Below are 16,759 nucleotides of genomic sequence, written 5' to 3'. Positions count from 1 at the left end.
TGGCCCATACCTCACAATGTATACAAAAATTAACTCAGTTGATCATAAATCTAAGTACAAAATGTAAATCTATAAAAAAATATTAAATCTTCATGAACTTTGAGGAAAAACATTCTTGGACACTACAAAAGCATAGTCTGTCATAGAAAAATCAATTATACTTCATGAAAATTTAGAATTTTAGCACAACAAAGAAATGGTAGGAAAGTAAAAGTCAAGCTAGTGAGTGCAAGAAAGTATTTGTAAATCATATCTCTGAAAAAGGACTTGTATTCATAGTGAAGAACTCTCAAACTTCAAATAGAAAATAGTCCATTTCTTAACAACTCACCAAAACTTTGAACATTTGACCAAAGAAGATAAACTGATAGTAAATAACATATAAAACATTAGCCAATAGAAAATGTAAATTAAAACCTACAATGAAAAACCAGTGAACGTAAGAGTGACTAAAATTTTTTTAATATAAGAAATTTCTCTCTGAAGGGTCAAAAGGAGTAAGAGCAACTGATTTTTCATATGTTCCTAGTTTTTCATATGTTCCTAGTGATATTACAAGCTAGTGGAACCGCTCTTGAAAACAGCTTTGGCAATTTCTTATAAACATGCACTTTCCATGTGACCCATCAATCCCACTTTTAATATTTATCTAAGATCAAGTGTCACACTTTTTCATAAATGGAGTTTTGTTGGAATACAGCCATCCTTATTTATGTAATAAGCATGGCTTTTTCATACTTTAGTGATAGAATTGAGGAGCTATACCAGGTTACATGGCCAGCAAAACCTGAAACATTTTTTAGTTGTCCTTTTACAAAAAAATTTTGCTGAACTCTCCCCAGAAAAAAAATGAGTACCAAGGCTCACACAAAAACTTGCTCACAAATGTCTATGCAACTATATTTACCCTGGCCAAAAAACAAACACATACACACAAAAACTGGAAACAACTTTAATATCCTTTGATGTGACTAGATAAACTGGTAAATCCATACAATGAGATTTTACTCAACAATGCAAAGAAATGAATAATTGACATACAAACACGATGACATAAATGACTCAAACTAATTATGCTGAGTGAAAGAAGCCAGAGGGAAAAAAAGAATACATATTGAATAATTCCAACTGTATAAAGCTATAGAAAATAGAAAACTATCACAACAAAGTAGAAAACAGTTGTTGCCTGGAAACAGGGGGATGGGGCCAGGAAGGGTGAGAGGAAGGAATCACAAATGGACAAGCAGAAACTTTAGGGATGATGGATATTGAAATTGTGGTGACAGTTTCACTATTGTGCATCTAGTTAAACAGTTTAAGTGGCAACTTATTGTATGTAAATATGTCTCAATAAAGCTATTGAAAACACAGAACTGCTTGAGTTCAATGTCCATACATTTAACCACAATGCTCTATCTTCCTTTCTCAAGAAAAGTCCCATGCTCCAACACCAGGCTGTAATAACACCCTGTGGTCCTTTAATCCCCAAGGGTCTGATCCTGGGCATGGGGCTGGTTAGGAAGACAGGAGCTGCCTCTTAACAGAACATTTCTGCAGTCATCAGAGCCAGAGCCACAAGCCTCCCCACGAACCAGCCTGCAGCCCTTACCCCCACGTTGGGCTTCAACCTGCCCCATGGGGCCTTGACTGCCTCACCTGGCTCAGGTGGAGTCCCTCAGACATCCAGAGAGAAGCCTCAGCATCTCTATTTTCGAGGCTCTGAGAAGCCAGAGGTGTGTTGATTAATTTAAAACAAGCAGTGTCTGTCACAGGTTGGGGTTTCTGGAGGCATATATGGAGACTATGCTCGAATGCAAGACATTTATCAGGGATCAATACCTGTGAAAGCAAAGGGAAACAAGCAGGATTGGGCAGAGGGATAATCAAACAGACAAGTCTGGCAAAGCCTGGGCCAGCTTGGAGGGAAGCTCTGGAGTACCTCCCACACCCAACAGGGATGTCCTGAGTAAGGTCCAGATGCTTGGGAATTTACATCCACATTCAGGACTGCCTCATTCAGTCATGCGATGCAGGCTGACCAGGAAAGTGTATGACATTGGCTGAGCCTTTCTCTGCAGCTGAGGCTGAGCCTGAGGGAGCTAATGGCTGGATGCCTTGTAGAGTCAGGGTGATAAAATTGTGACATATGCTCACTTCTTTAAAAAAAAATAAAACTATTATGAAGATCTTTATACAAGATATAAATATGGTCTCTTTCACCAGTGTGGTAGGCAGTAAACACAAGGCATGGGAAAAGAAATTGAGTCCCCTAATTAACAAACTGATCCACTTCATTAGTTTATCTTTTGTGTCTTTCATGTGTTGCCCAAATTTCCCAAGATTTGTCACGCTGTGAGATGATGCTGGGTGGCAAATTTAAGAGCTAGCTAAGAATTAAAAAGCAAAACCACATACCTGCCATATCAGGAAGAAACTTTATGTTATATACAGAGAGAGAAACTGTACATTAATTATGGGTATGCTTGACTCATTGCAAGAAGGCAGATAGGTGCGATGCTATAAGAAATGGGAAAGGAAAGCAATAATGATGCAGCCAGCAGGATCCTATTTCTGGTGCTCTGAGCTTAAAATGAGTGTCGGCAGAAGTAGCAGGAGGAGCGTGGGATGCCAGCTCTGGGATTAACAACGGGAGAATTTCAGGGAACAGTTGCTGCAGTAGTAAGATTCTGCCAAATACCAATACAAAAAGTTAGTAGGCTAGGACATCAAGAATAGAAACAAGTGACTGTGAGTTGGTATTTCTCAAAAATGAACTGTCAGGAGCAAGCTTTTATTAATCAAGTAATACTGTTTTGTTGTTGGGTGATACTGTTTGCAGACTGTGGAAAAATAATGAATCAGAATTCACTGAACCTTTGAAATGCTGGTCTATGAAAATAAAATGTGTCACTTTTAATGATGACAAAACTTCTATAATTTCCATGAAAATTAAATCAGGGGACAAGTGTCAGTAGTGCTGGCAGTGGAATAAGTGGTAAAACAGCCAAGAATGGGTCTCTTATATCTCCTCTCCTCCATTTGTCTCTCCCACAGTCTAGAGAGCGGCCTCAGGGCCCTGGCAGCTTGAGGCTCATCCTCCAGATATCTAAGACTGCTGTATGCTCTCATTTGTATGGCAGTCTTATCGAGACCAACCAGATCTCACCATCTCCATGGAAAGAATGCCCAGATATTGAGTACAAAGGGAAAGGGGCACTTGTTTTCACCACACAAGGCCATCTAGGGGAGACTGCCAGATACAAAGCCAGGAGACCTGGCTACAAAGCTTGACTTTGCCACATGCAAATTGCATGATCTTGGACACCCAGTTGCCTTTCTGAGCCTCAGGGTCTTCAAGTGTAAAAGGAAGTAACACCCACACCCCTGGTTCTCTCCATTCCAGAGAAACATAGTAAGGATCAAATATAAATAAACTCAATATGCCAGCAAATTTGGAAAACTCAGCAGTGGCCACAGGACTGGAAAAGGTCAGTTTTCATTGCAATCCCAAAGAAAGGCAATGCCTAAGAAGGCTCAAACTACTGCACAATTGCACTCATCTCACACGCTAGTAAAGTAATGCTCAAAATTCTCCAAGCCAGACTTCAGCAATACATGAACTGTGAACTTCCAGATGTTCAAGCTGGTCTTAGAAAAGGCAGAGGAACCAGAGATCAAATTGCCAACAGCTGCATGATCATGGAGAAAGCAAGAGAGTTCCAGAAAAATACCTATTTCTGCTTTATTGACTATGCCAAAGCCTTTGACTGTGTGGATCACAATAAACTGTGGAAAATTCTGAAAGAGATGGGAATACCAGACCACCTGACCTGCCTCTTGAGAAACCTATATGCAGGCCAGGAAGCACCAGTCAGAACTGGACATGGAACAACAGACTGGTTCCACATACATCAAGGCTGTATATTGTCACCCTGCTTATTTAACATCTATGCAGAGCACATCATGAGAAAAGCTTGGCTGAAAGAAGCACAGGTGGAATCAAGATTGCCGGGAGAAATATCAATAACCTCAGATATGCAGATGATACCACCCTTATGGCAGAAAGTGAAGAGGAACTAAAAAGCCTCTTGATGAAAGTGAAAGTGGAGAGTGAAAAAGTTGGCTTAAAGCTCAACATTCAGAAAATGAATGGCATCTGGTCCCATCACTTCATGGGAAATAGATGGGGAAACAGTGTCAGACTTTATTTTTGGGGCTCCAAAATCTCTGCAGATGGTGATTGCAGCCATGAAATTAAAAGACACTCCTTGGAAGGAAAGTTATGACCAACCTAGATAGCATATTGAAAAGCAGTAAAATATCATGTATGAAATGAGATGCCAGTCCAGGTTCGATGCACGATACTGGATGCTTGGGGCTGGTGCACTGGGACGACCCAGAGGGATGGAATGGGGAGGGGGGAGGGAGGAGGGTTCAGGATGGGGAACACATGTATACCTGTGGCGGATTCATTTTGATATTTGGCAAATCTAATACAGTTATGTGAAGTTTAAAAATAAAATAAAATTAAAAAAAAAAAAAAAAAAAAAAAAAAAAAAAAAAAAGAAAAGCAGAGACATTACTTTGCCAACAAAGGTCCGTCTAGTCAAGGCTATGGTTTTTCCAGTAGTCACGTATGGATATGAGAGTTGGACTGTGAAGAAAGCTGAGTGCCAAAGAATTGATGCTTTTGAACTGTGGTGTTGGAGAAGACTCTTGAGAGTCCCTTGGACTGCAAGGAGATATAACAGTCCATCCTAAAAGAGATCAGTACTGGGTGTTCATTGGAAGGACTGATGCTAAGGCTGAAACTCCAATACTTTGGCCACCTCATGCGAAGAGTTGACTCATTGGAAAAGACTCTGATGCTGGGAGGGATTGGGGGCAGGCGGAGAAGAAGATGACAGAGGATGAGATGGCTGGAAGGCATCACCGACTTGAAGGACATGAGTTTGAATGAACTCCGAGAGTTGGTGATGGACAAGGAGGCCTGGCATGCTGCAATTCATGGGGTCACAAAGAGTCGGACACGACTGAGCAACTGAACTGGTAAGTAAAATGCTTCATAACAATAAATTATATAGTCACATCACAGTTCTAGAAATCCCTTGAGGAGAATAAAGGAAAATATTATTAACTGAACTTCAGGAGGAAAGCCAAGAAATATAGGGACATGAATTAACAGCATGATGTTCCTGCTGATACAAAACTCAAACTGGCTTCAGATACTATCAACATGAAAAGATCAAGCTTATTCTTTGAATTTTAAATTTAAGGAAGGCAAATAAGTCTTTGTTGAATATTTGAAAGGTAAAAGTATCAAATATTGAATCAATTACTGAGGTGTAGAAATTCATACATGCACCTAGCACCTAGCCAAAATACTTTTGGATGAGGAAATCTGAGCTTATACTATAGCTTATATCACTCAAACTAAGTTTTGGTTTTCAGATGGAAACTCACAACATGGATACAACCCCTGCTGTATGTTCTAATGTGACAGTGCTGTTGTTTGTTCCAATAACCGTGTCACATGGTGCTCCCAAAGAACAAATTCTTGGAGAGGGGTCAGAATGGGAGACTGTATGAGATAGAGGTTTTTGAGCAACGTGTAAAATTCCCTGTGGACTCTCAGAAATAACTGGGTGAGGTTTTCATCAGAGTAGGACTGCAGGTCCTATGTCAGCTGAGAGGGAAAGAGAAAGTATTCTTTTGCTCACTGAGACACCCGTTTGTATCCACAAGTTGAGGAAGCTTGGAGAAACATCCCAACATCTATAGGCATTCCACTGAATTAGAATGCAAAGAAACAAAATATTGATCAAAGTACTCCTGCCTTTCATAGTCAACATTTAGAACATCTTCAGATAGCTAGCTCCTTCCGATAGCCAGCTCCTTCAAGGGAGCTGCAAAAAACAAATGACCAATAAATTCCTACTGAAGCAGCTTGCACCAGCAGGAAGACAAGTGTTCTTATACTATTATACACAAGAGCCAATTACTCTGAGAGCAAAAAACTTCTATAACTCGTCTTTCTGACTTAGAACTCTACAGAAGTTTCCTAGAAAATCTCCTCAGGACCTGCCTGTGTTCTTCCAGGGCTGCCAGAAAAGCTTCCTCTCAGTCACTTAATTTCATCTATTCCTTTTGTTCTGTGCAAATCTTCTCACAAGAAACAGGAGTACTAGTTTTCTCATCAAGAAATGACTGGCAATTCCAAACATAACTTGTAGAGTGTAGTGGGTTGAATAGGGCCCATCCAAAATTCATACTCACCTAGGACCTCAGAATGTGACCCTTCTTGAAAATAGGGTCTTTACATATGTAATTAGGTAGAGATCTCAAAATGATATCATCCCAGATTTATAGTGGATCCTAAATCCCATGACTTGTGTCTTTGTCAGAGAAAAAAGGAAATTTGGAATAGAGACACAGGACAAACACAAAGATGCAGCCACATAAAAACAGAGGCAAAGATTAGAGTGATGTAGCACCAAGCCAAGAAATGCCAGAGATGACTAGAAGCCTAGACTTTAAACTTCTAGCTCTATAACTGCCAGAGAATAACTTTCTGTTTTAAACCACCCAGTTTGTGGCACTTTGTTACAACATTCTTGGCAAATGAATACACAGAGATACAATCAGACTTAACATGCCCAAACCTGCCTTTTCATTTCATGACCTCCCTTTACCTTTTGATACCAGGTTCCTAGACTATAATCTCCCTGACTAATGATGAAGATGATATGAAACAGTAAAAAAAGAACATCAGCTTTAGAATCAGTTTGTTAGTTATTCATTTGCATGAAGCTTCAGTCTCCTTTTCTGTTAAGGGGGACTAGTATCTTCCCTATTAATAAGATGATTCTAGCATTTAATTCAATTATATATTTATATAACTTGAAATACTTAAAAAAAGCTGGTGTAGCTTGATGGAAACCAGAAGGCAGGTCTATCCTATACGTCAGAGTGATATGACACAAAATGAATTGTTTCTTTAACAAAATGTTAATAATTTCCAAAGTAATTAAGCTAATCAGTCTTGGTCAAACATTGATATCACCTGGAAATTTTTTTTTTTAATTTGAACCCCATCCTAAACTAGCCTCTGAGGCTGGGAGAGGCATTGGGTTTATTGTTGATGGTGGTGGTTGGTTAGTTTTGGTTTAACAGGGCCCTCATTTGTGCAGACTTTCACATTTGTTTCCATTTCATAAAACATGAAATAGAACCTTAATAGATTTTATCTAGTAGTGTCTCCAATAATTTGCTTTCCTCATGTCACAACATAGAAAATGTGACAAAATAATGAGGGTCCAGACTCAAAAAATCCACCATAGCCCAAATAGCAACCCCCTGCAAACATCCCTAATAGTCCAGATACTCAGGGAAAAAGACAGAGACATAACAGGGCCTGGGAGGCTTTGCTGGAGGGCTTAAACCAGGACAAATGTGGCCTCCAGCAACAGAATGCAATGAAATTATTATTAGGGACTGAAAGTAACTGCATGCGCTGTTGGAGCAATAAGACACAAAAAGGGCAGAAACCATTGCTTCTGAGGTGACAGAAACTAAAGCAGGGTAACTATTCCATGTCATCCCTGTACAAAGCACCACCAAGGGGGCGGGCAGACTAGCTAAGACACCCCTCTAACCCAACTCGCAAATCCACCCCTACCCTCACCCCATTTAAGGAACCGGCTCACCAAGAGGGAGCAAGGGCACCTGTTTCTTGTTATCTCTCCCTTTTGCTGCAGTGTGAGTCCCAGTAAAGCCTTGGCTGAACTTCTCATCTGGCCTCTTACAAATTTCTATTGATTAAAGAGCCCAAGGGCCCAGGTTGGTAACATCACCACTGATTACTACTTTAATCTCTATTACAAATTCCAGTCCAGATGGCTGAAAATAAACCTTTCCACTCAGTTCATGGAGTAGCAGTTTGTTATACCACAATCCCCACTCTGTTTTGTTGTTCATGTGTGTATGTGAGCACATATGTTAGGATTGTGTATATGTGTGTAATTTCAGTTAGCAGTGCATAGTTTATTATTTTCTATCTCCATTCTTTTGCTTCTCCTCAGCCTAATCATACAAAAACTTCCAATCACACAGCATTGCAAAGCCCTTTAACATAGTCTGTATTTTGCTTCATTAGATAAGAGGCATTGATTGCCTTCCCATCTCAACTGTATGTAACAAATAAGTCATCTCTGTAGGCACAGTGCCTCACAATGCATCCGAAAATAATATTAATCAAGATAGCTCTGAATCTCAAATATAGAGCAAATTTTCTCAAAGAGAAAAGCTAAAAGTGTTCTTGGTAATAGAGTTGCCTGTTGCCATGGGAATGAATCTAAAGATTCTATGACATTTCCTGGGACCACATGAGCTAAGAGGAAAGGATGCTTGTTAGACATCAGCCCTATGTTCATACACTTACCTGGGAAACTATGGGGAAGAAAAAGCTCAAGATAAAAGTATTTATGTGGTTCAGGCATTACAAGCTTGCTATCTGAAATTGGTTGTCTTTTGCAGGTACACAGATACAAAAGAAAAGCAAAATGAGAGAAAACAACAGATCACCCAATACCATTAAATCCTAAAGTATAATGTGTGGGATAACAATAAAGTTCTCATTTTCATGTCTCCAACTCTACCCCAAAACAAGTAACGCTAAGCTTTACTGTTCATACAATCACAGGATCTGCAGGTAGGAGTGTAGCAACCAACACCATTGTCTCATGCTCTTTTTGTCATCATCTGGCTTTCAAATAAGGTTCCCTAGGACTTAGCTGACTGGTTCTGCTGCAACAGAAACAGGACCAGGAAGCCATTCTGACTTTCTTGCTTTGACTGTTCTTTATCATGGAACCCACTTTCAGAAGTCGAGGTAAAAGTGGCCCTGATCAGCAACCCATGGACAGTGCGTGAAAGACCATCACCAAGCTACAGCTTTGTTCCTCAAAGAGTGGGGCATCACTGGCCAACTACCCCCCAACCCCCATTAGCCTGCATCTAACAAAGGTTCATCCTGTGAAATAGAATATCTCCTACCATGTCAATAAACAAGGATGTGACAAACATCAATGATTTCAGGCCTCCAAATGTAAATGAGGGCTCCCAAAAGGGAAAACAAAGCCTGCACCCCAGTAGCTGCCATTCTCCTTTGTTATATACGCCCTGACTCCCTCTCCTGCCTTCTCAGTGCAGTCTCTCAGGGCTACCTGAGATGCTCCCTCCTGGGCTTGAAGTCCCAAAATTTTTCCCACCAAATGAAATAACTCTCTATTTTTAGGCTGTAAATACTTTCAGTCAACAATCCCTTTCTAAAAATTTCTTTTTTCCAGATATCATATCAGATCAGATCAGATCAGTCACTAGATATCATATAGAAACAAATAAAATTTCTAATCTCCAATCATGCTTAAACAAATAAAAATGGCAAGTTCTTCTGGTCAACCTAATGTCATTACTCTTCAAGGCTCTACTTAGAATGCACATATTAAATGTTCTAATGAAAAATCCTACATGGTTTTAAACTTTATTTAAAGAACTAAGAGGACTAAGAGAAAGGAGGGGATGCCCTGAGACTTCTGACCTCACAGGCATTTCTACTTTTTTTAAAATTACAGATTATTGATGTGTCCAAGCTGCAAGGTTCCATCGAGCAGCATATTATACCAGTTCCAAGCCTTTACCCTCTTCAGGGAACCTGGGTTACAAAAAATGCTCCCATGTGAGTGCATGCCATCCTGTCAGACCTGATGTTCTCACCCAATATTTTCAAGATCCAACCCACATGGGTTCTTTTGGCTTCACCCAGTATATGTTAGCCAATTTGTTTCAGCAAGTAAACTATGTTATTCTGGAGAACTCACCTTCCCTCTTATTTTACCCACTGGTCTGGGGTTATGAGATAAGGTGAGGGTGGATCTTGAGGAGAAAAAGCATCATCTTTCAAGGCTTCTTCCTCAGGCTAAGTCTTTGAAAGTGCTCCAAGGAAAGAAAAGCTGCTTTCCTTCACCCTCTGACCCAGAGAAGTGGCTGCTGCTGGCCCAGAACTCAGAAGACTCTAGAATTTCAAGTTTTTATCCATCCAAATGTTCCCATCCCAGGTCTTTTTTTTTTAATCAGGGTTCTTGTTTTTCAGTAGAAACTTATCACACCTGTGCACTCAGTCCCGTTTTATTTAGCTCTATCATATAAGACTGACTTTCAACATACTCGAAAATCTTCCTTGTGACCTTACAAGAGAAGAATCTCTTTAAATGCTGCCACGAAGGACCTCTGGCTTTTATGCCTCACTCCAAGCAGACAGATAGCTGAACTGAGCTAGTTGTTTTTGTTCTTGGGAATTTCCACAGCCAGTGCTGCGATCACTTAAGTCATCAATACCCTCACAGTCTTCAGGTGCTTGAGCAACTACCTTATCTTGCACATGTACCACTTCCCAACCTACCTCAGATGAGCCTTTTTTATTGTGATGTTTCACTGCGCTACAGATTATCATCAGGAATTACTCATTTACTACCAGCAATTGGTCCTTGTTGCTAGTTGATAAGAGATTGCTCCAGAATATTACCCTACATGTCTTCTTTCTAAAGCTATTTCTTATGCCAGATCACTATTTAGAGTTCCCCCCAAATCAGTGCCTAAAATAACTACTTCTCTATAGTAGTTTATTTAGTTGCCAATTCCAGTGAAGAGAACTGAATCACCAGGAAGAATGAGGAAGGGGAAATAAATACATATATATGCTATTGATATTGTCATTGTGAACAATAAAGTCTTAATTTCACAGGACCTCCTGAGCAACAAAGAAAGTACCTCCCCAAATCGTCCCTTGGAAGGACTAGAGGCAGAAACAGTCATTCACAAGTTACCAACATCGTGCACACTGGTCCAGAACATCACTCAGCACCTCCTTGGACTCTGTTCACTAGATTTCCTAGAATTCCATATTTGGAGCTCTTCTCAGGCTCCACATTCTTCCATATCTCCTATTCCCAACATTTCAACTTCATAATTGAATATTTAATTGTGGTTTTGATTTGCATTTCCCTGATAGCTAGTTATATTGAGCATCTTTCCATGTGTTTGCTCAGTTCAGTTCAGTCGCTCAGTCATGTCCGATTCTTTGCAACCCCACTGCAGCACACCAAGCTTCCATGTCCCTCACCAATTCCTGGAGCTTGGTCAAACTCATGTCCATTGAATCGGTCATGCCATCCAACTATCTTATCCTCTGTCATCCTCTTCTCCTCCTGCCTTCAATCTTTCCCAGCATCAGGGTTTTTTCCAGTGAGCAGTTCTTACCATTAGGTGGCCAAAGTATTGGGGCTTCAGCTTTAGCATCAGTGCTTCCAATGAATATTCAGGACTGATTTCCTTTAGGATTGGTTGGTTTGATCTTCTTGCTACCCAATGGACTCTCAAGAGTCTTCTCCAGAACTACAGTTTGAAAGCATAAATTCTTCAGCGCTCAGCCTTCTTTATGGTCCAACTCTCATATCCATACATGATGCTGGAAAAACAATAGCTTTGACTATATGAACCTTTGTTGGCAATGTGACATCTCTGCTTTTTAATATGCTGTCTAGGATTGTCATAGCTTTTCTTCCAAGGAGCAAGTGTTTTTTAATTTCATGGCGGCAGTCACCGTCCATAGAGATTTTGGAGCCCAAAAAAATAAAATCTGTCACTGCTTCCACTTTTACCCCTTCTATTTGCCATGAAGTGAGGGGATCAGATGTCATAATCTTAGTTTTTTGAATTTTGAGTTTCAAGCCAGCTTTTTCACTCTCATCTTTCAACCTCATTAAGAGTCTTTTTAATTCCTCTTCACTTTCTGCCATCAGAGTGGTATTATCTGCATATCTGAGGTTGTTGATATAGCTGGCAGTCTTGATTCCAGCTTGTGATTCATCCAGCTCATCATTGGCCACAGGACTGGAAAAGGTCAGTTTTCATTCCAATCCCAAAGAAAGGCAATGCCAAAGAATGCTCAAACTACCACACAATTGCACTCATCTCACATGCTAGTAAAGTAATGCTTAAAATTCTCCAAGCCAGGCTTTAGCAATACATGAACCATGAACTTCCAGATGTTCAAGCTGCTTTTAGAAAAGGCAGAGGAACCAGAGATCAAATTGCAAACATTCGCTGGATCATCGGAAAAGCAAAAGAGTTCCAGAAAAACATCTATTTCTGCTTTATTGACTATGCCAAAGTCTTTGACTGTGTGGATCACAATAAACTGAGGAAAATTCTGAAAGAGATGGGAATACCAGACCATCTGACCTGCCTCTTGAGAAACCTGTATGCAGGTCAGGAAGCAACAGTTAAAACTAGACATGGAACAACAGAGTGGTTCCAAATAGGAAAAGGAGTACGTCAAGGCTGTATATTGTCACCCTTCTTATTTAACTTATATGCAGAGTACATCATCCAGCACAAACTGGAATCAAGTTTGCTGGGAGAAATATCAATAGCCTCAGATATGCAGATGATACCACCCTTATGGCAGAAAGTGAAGAGGAACTAAAGAGCCTCTTGATGAAAGTGAAAGAGGAGAGTGAAAAAGTTGGCTTAAAGCTCAACATTCAGAAAATGAAGATCATGGCATCCGGTCCCATCACTTCATGGCAAATAGATGGGGAAACAGTGGAAACAGTGGCTGACTTTATTTTGGGGAGCTCCAAAATCACTGCAGATGGTGATTGCAGCCATGAAATTAAAAGACGCTTACTCCTTGGAAGGAAAGTTATGACCAACCTAGATAGCATATTGAAAAGCAGAGACATTACTTTGCCAAAAAAGGTCCATCTGTTCAAGGATATGGTTTTTCCAGTGGTCATGTATGGATGTGAGAGTTGGACTATAAAGAAAGCTGAGCACTGAAGAATTGATGCTTTTGAACTGTGGTGTTGGAGAAGACTCTTGAGAGTCCCTTGGACTGCAAGGAGATGTAACAGTCAATCCTAAAGGAGATCAGTCCTGGGTGTTCATTGGAAGAACTGATGCTGAAGCTGAAAATCCAGTACTTTGGCCACCTGATGAGAAGAGCTGACTCATTTGAAAAGACCCTGACTCTGGAAAAGATTGAGGGCAGGAGGAGAAGGGGATGACAGAGGATGAGATAGTGGGATGGCATCACCAACTCAATGGACTTGGGTTTGGGTGAACTCTGGGTGTTGGTGATGGACAGGGAGGCCTGGTGTGCTGCAGTTCATAGGGTCACAAAGAATCAAACATGACTGAGCAACTGAACTGAACTGAACTCTACATAGACGTTAAATAAGCAGGATAACAATATATAGCCTGGTATGTCTTTCCCAACTTCAAATAAAATAATGGTACACCTTATAATTCATGATGCTGTAGATCAACGAAGTCCAGTACCTAATAGTAGAGTATAGCTGGTCAATAATATGTTTTAAATAATTGTGCCTAGTACATAATAAGTATTCAACTAATATTTTTTGAATACAGGATTGAATTAAGACTTTTTTTGGCACAAAGATGAGAAAATTTTCTCTACCAATGAACTATTATTTTTCCTTTCTTTACATGGGAATTTTATTATTCACCCTGTCACACGTTTTGCCCAAGTCATCTGGAAGCCCAGAGCTAATTCTTACAGCCAAGTACAGGAAATGAACTTGATAGTGTTAGCCATTATTCCAAGGTATCAAGACTGGAGAAAAGGAAAAGGAGATCATATTATTTTTACTAAATAAACATAAAAAACACCAGCTACCCTTGCTATAGAAGGAGTAACCTACTGTATTGAACTTAGATAATAAGAAATCAGTGCTCTGTTGGTGGAAATAGGATATACAGTAACAGCAGATGTGTCTGGGAGGAAGTTGCATTTTAAAATGGTGAATTTGGGGACCTGAAAAGATATCCCAAGGAAGATGAAAGAATTTCAGAATAAACTGTTTAGTAAAAGTCAAATATTTTCCTGAAGTAAAGTATGCATAATCTTCCTTATGCAACTTTTGTTAGCTAATTTATTGTTGTGCCAGTTGCTTTACACCATTCATGAAACAGATATGTAGAGGGCACATCTGATGTTCTGGGCACTGTGATAGAAGTCATGGTATCATGGTGAATAAGTGGAGGAGGATGAGTTCCCTCCTTTTATAGTGTTTATATTTTACTTGGAGAAGGCTGATAATGAAAAGCAACAACAACAAAAAAAATCGACAAATAAATACAATGTTCAAAGGAAACAGGGAGGGGATAGAGAATATTTGGAGACACTACTTCATATTAGAGGAGATCTTTCTGAAAAGCTGACATGTGAAATCAGAATCACACACACACACACACACCCCACAGTCACTGGAAGAGAAGATGGAGAACAAGGGAAGAGCGAGCTTGATGGATTTGTGGCTGGAACACCACGAGAGAGAGCTGGCAGTAGATAAGGGCAGGACCTTAGTCAGCTCCATCTGCAATAACAGATACAAGGGACTGGGTGGCTTAAACAATAGCTTATTTCTCTCAGTTCTGGATGCTTGGAAGTCCAAGACCAAGGTGCCTACTTATTCTGTCCCTGGTGAAGGCCCTCTTCTTAGTTTGCAGACATCTCTTTATGTCCTTACATGGTGGAAAAGAGCGAGCTCTAGTCTCTTTCTCTTCATATAAAGGCACTAATGCCATCTTGAGGGCTCCAGCACAAGAACTTCATCTAAACCTAATTACCTCCCAAAGATCCACCTCCTACATCCTATTGGAGGTTAGGGTTTCAATGCGTATGAATTTTGAGAACAGTAACAGATAGGGGCCAGTGCTCACAAATCATGAGGATCATATCTGGGAATTTGAGGTTTAAGTGTAATCAGAACATGGGAAATAGATGGAGAAACAGTGGAAGCAGTGTCAGACTTTATTTTGGGGGGCTCCAAATCACTGCAGATGGTGACTGCAGCCATGAAATTAAAAGACACTTACTCCTTGGAAGGAAAGTTATGACCAACCTAGATAGCATATTCAAAAGCAGAGACATTACTTTGCCAACAAAGGTCCGTCTAGTCAAGGCTATGGTTTTTCCTGTGGTCGTGTATGGATGTGAGAGTTGGACTGTGAAGAAGGCTAAGTGCCAAAGAATTGATGCTTTTGAACTGTGGTGCTGGAGAAGACTCTTGAGAGTCCCTTGGACTGCAAGGAGATCCAACCAGTCCATTCTGAAGGAGATCAGCCCTGGAATTTCTTTGGAAGGAATGATGCTAAAGCTGAAACTCCAGTACTCTGGCCACCTCATGCGAAGAGTTGACTCATTGGAAAAGACTCTGATGCTGGGAGGGATTGGGGGCAGGAGGAGAAGGGGACGACAGAGGATGAGATGGCTGGATGGCATCACTGACTGGATGGACGTGGGTCTGGGTGAAATCCAGGAGTTGGTGATGGACAGGGAGGCCTGGCATGCTGCAATTCATGGGGTCGCAAAGAGTCAGACACTACTGAGCGACTGAACTGAACTGACTGTAATCAGAAGCTATCTGAGGGTATAAGTAGAAGCACTGACACAATGACACAGTTATGCACACATACATGTACACATTTTTTTTTCATTCATTCTTACTACTATAGGGCAAAGATAGACTAAAGTGTCTAGTTAGAAACCGCTTCAACAATCCTGGCAAAGCAATGGTGGACAGTCAGCGACAGACGTAGGTGGTAGAATTATAGATAGAAGGAAGCAAGAAGATTCCAGATCTGTTTGGGTGAAGATGCTAACAGGAGTTGATTATAGGAGTGTGAGAAAAAGAGTGGAACAGACATGCCCTCTGGGATTTGAGCCTAAGCCCTTGGGAAGATGGTGTTACTGTTCAGTAGGAGAGAAAAAGACTAGGGAAGAACAGGTGGTAAGGGGGATGGGAGGCTGAGAAATCAAGATGTAAAAACATGATAATTTGACTTTAAGCCTCTTGTAGTGATAATGGCAAGGAATAATGTGGGCATGTTTATGAGTATAAAAGGATATAAAGCATTATAAGTTGCAACAAAGAGTAATTGCCATATTATGATTCCTTGCACATACCAAATGAAAGAATACAATCTATTCATCACTGACTGGAAAATGAGCTCATAATCCATACAGCTTTATTCCATCTGTGGCATATATTTTTCATGATTATTTAGCAACTCTTCAAGAAGAAAAGAATTAGTGAACAATATTTTTTACTCAGAGATTTATTTTAAAACTCAGAGATGCCAAAATGTTCTCTACCAAAAAATGACAGTATTTTTAATGACATTATTTTTTAATAATGTAAAATCTGACACTATTAACAAATGAACATAGAAACCAATTTTAAAAGCATGTTCTCTTACAACTTGATATTTTAAATAGAAAAATTACAAACCTTTGAATTGTGTTAAATTCCTCCTCACAACTAAATTGAACTGATGGCATGAGAAATCGATAGCAAAGAAATCCACTTTTTAAAAGAAGCAGAAAAAGAAAACTTCCTAATTTGATGACTCCTAAAATACACTTTCAATGCCAAAGCCCTTTCTTTGTTTTCACAATGGAGGGTAGTCTGTGAGGGACATTTGGCCCATGAAAATAGGCTCAGAAACACCCCTTCCCTGAGCAAATAGAAGAATTAACCAGTTAGAAAGGAAATAGAATATAGGAGTCAAAATCGAATGAAGACGGCACAAGGGTAAAAGTGGATTTGATTTGGTGGAGAAGCACTCAGAGTATTCATTGATTTCTCTTTGCATGATGGCCTATGAGTGATTT

The 16,759-nt window shown here is 40.0% G+C and overlaps 1 long non-coding RNA gene across 2 annotated transcripts; it reads right to left on the bottom strand.

Moving 5' to 3' along the window:
- Window positions 1-937: 937 nt before the first annotated feature.
- On the bottom strand, window positions 938-11,038 carry LOC129646603 (uncharacterized). Of its 2 annotated transcripts, none has more exons than XR_008712056.1 (2): window positions 9,879-11,038; window positions 938-1,839 (listed from the first exon to the last, which is right to left on the bottom strand). It is a non-coding gene; the product is annotated as an uncharacterized LOC129646603 (long non-coding RNA). The 2 variants fall into 2 exon arrangements; XR_008712057.1 differs by lacking the exon at window positions 938-1,839 and adding an exon at window positions 2,417-2,687.
- Window positions 11,039-16,759: the final 5,721 nt, after the last annotated feature.

This window comes from Bubalus kerabau, chromosome 3, assembly GCF_029407905.1.
Source record: "Bubalus kerabau isolate K-KA32 ecotype Philippines breed swamp buffalo chromosome 3, PCC_UOA_SB_1v2, whole genome shotgun sequence".
Classification (NCBI taxonomy): domain Eukaryota; kingdom Metazoa; phylum Chordata; class Mammalia; order Artiodactyla; family Bovidae; genus Bubalus; species Bubalus kerabau.
The sequence above is the reverse complement of the archived record's forward strand: the minus strand, read 5'-3'. Positions and strand labels throughout refer to the sequence as shown.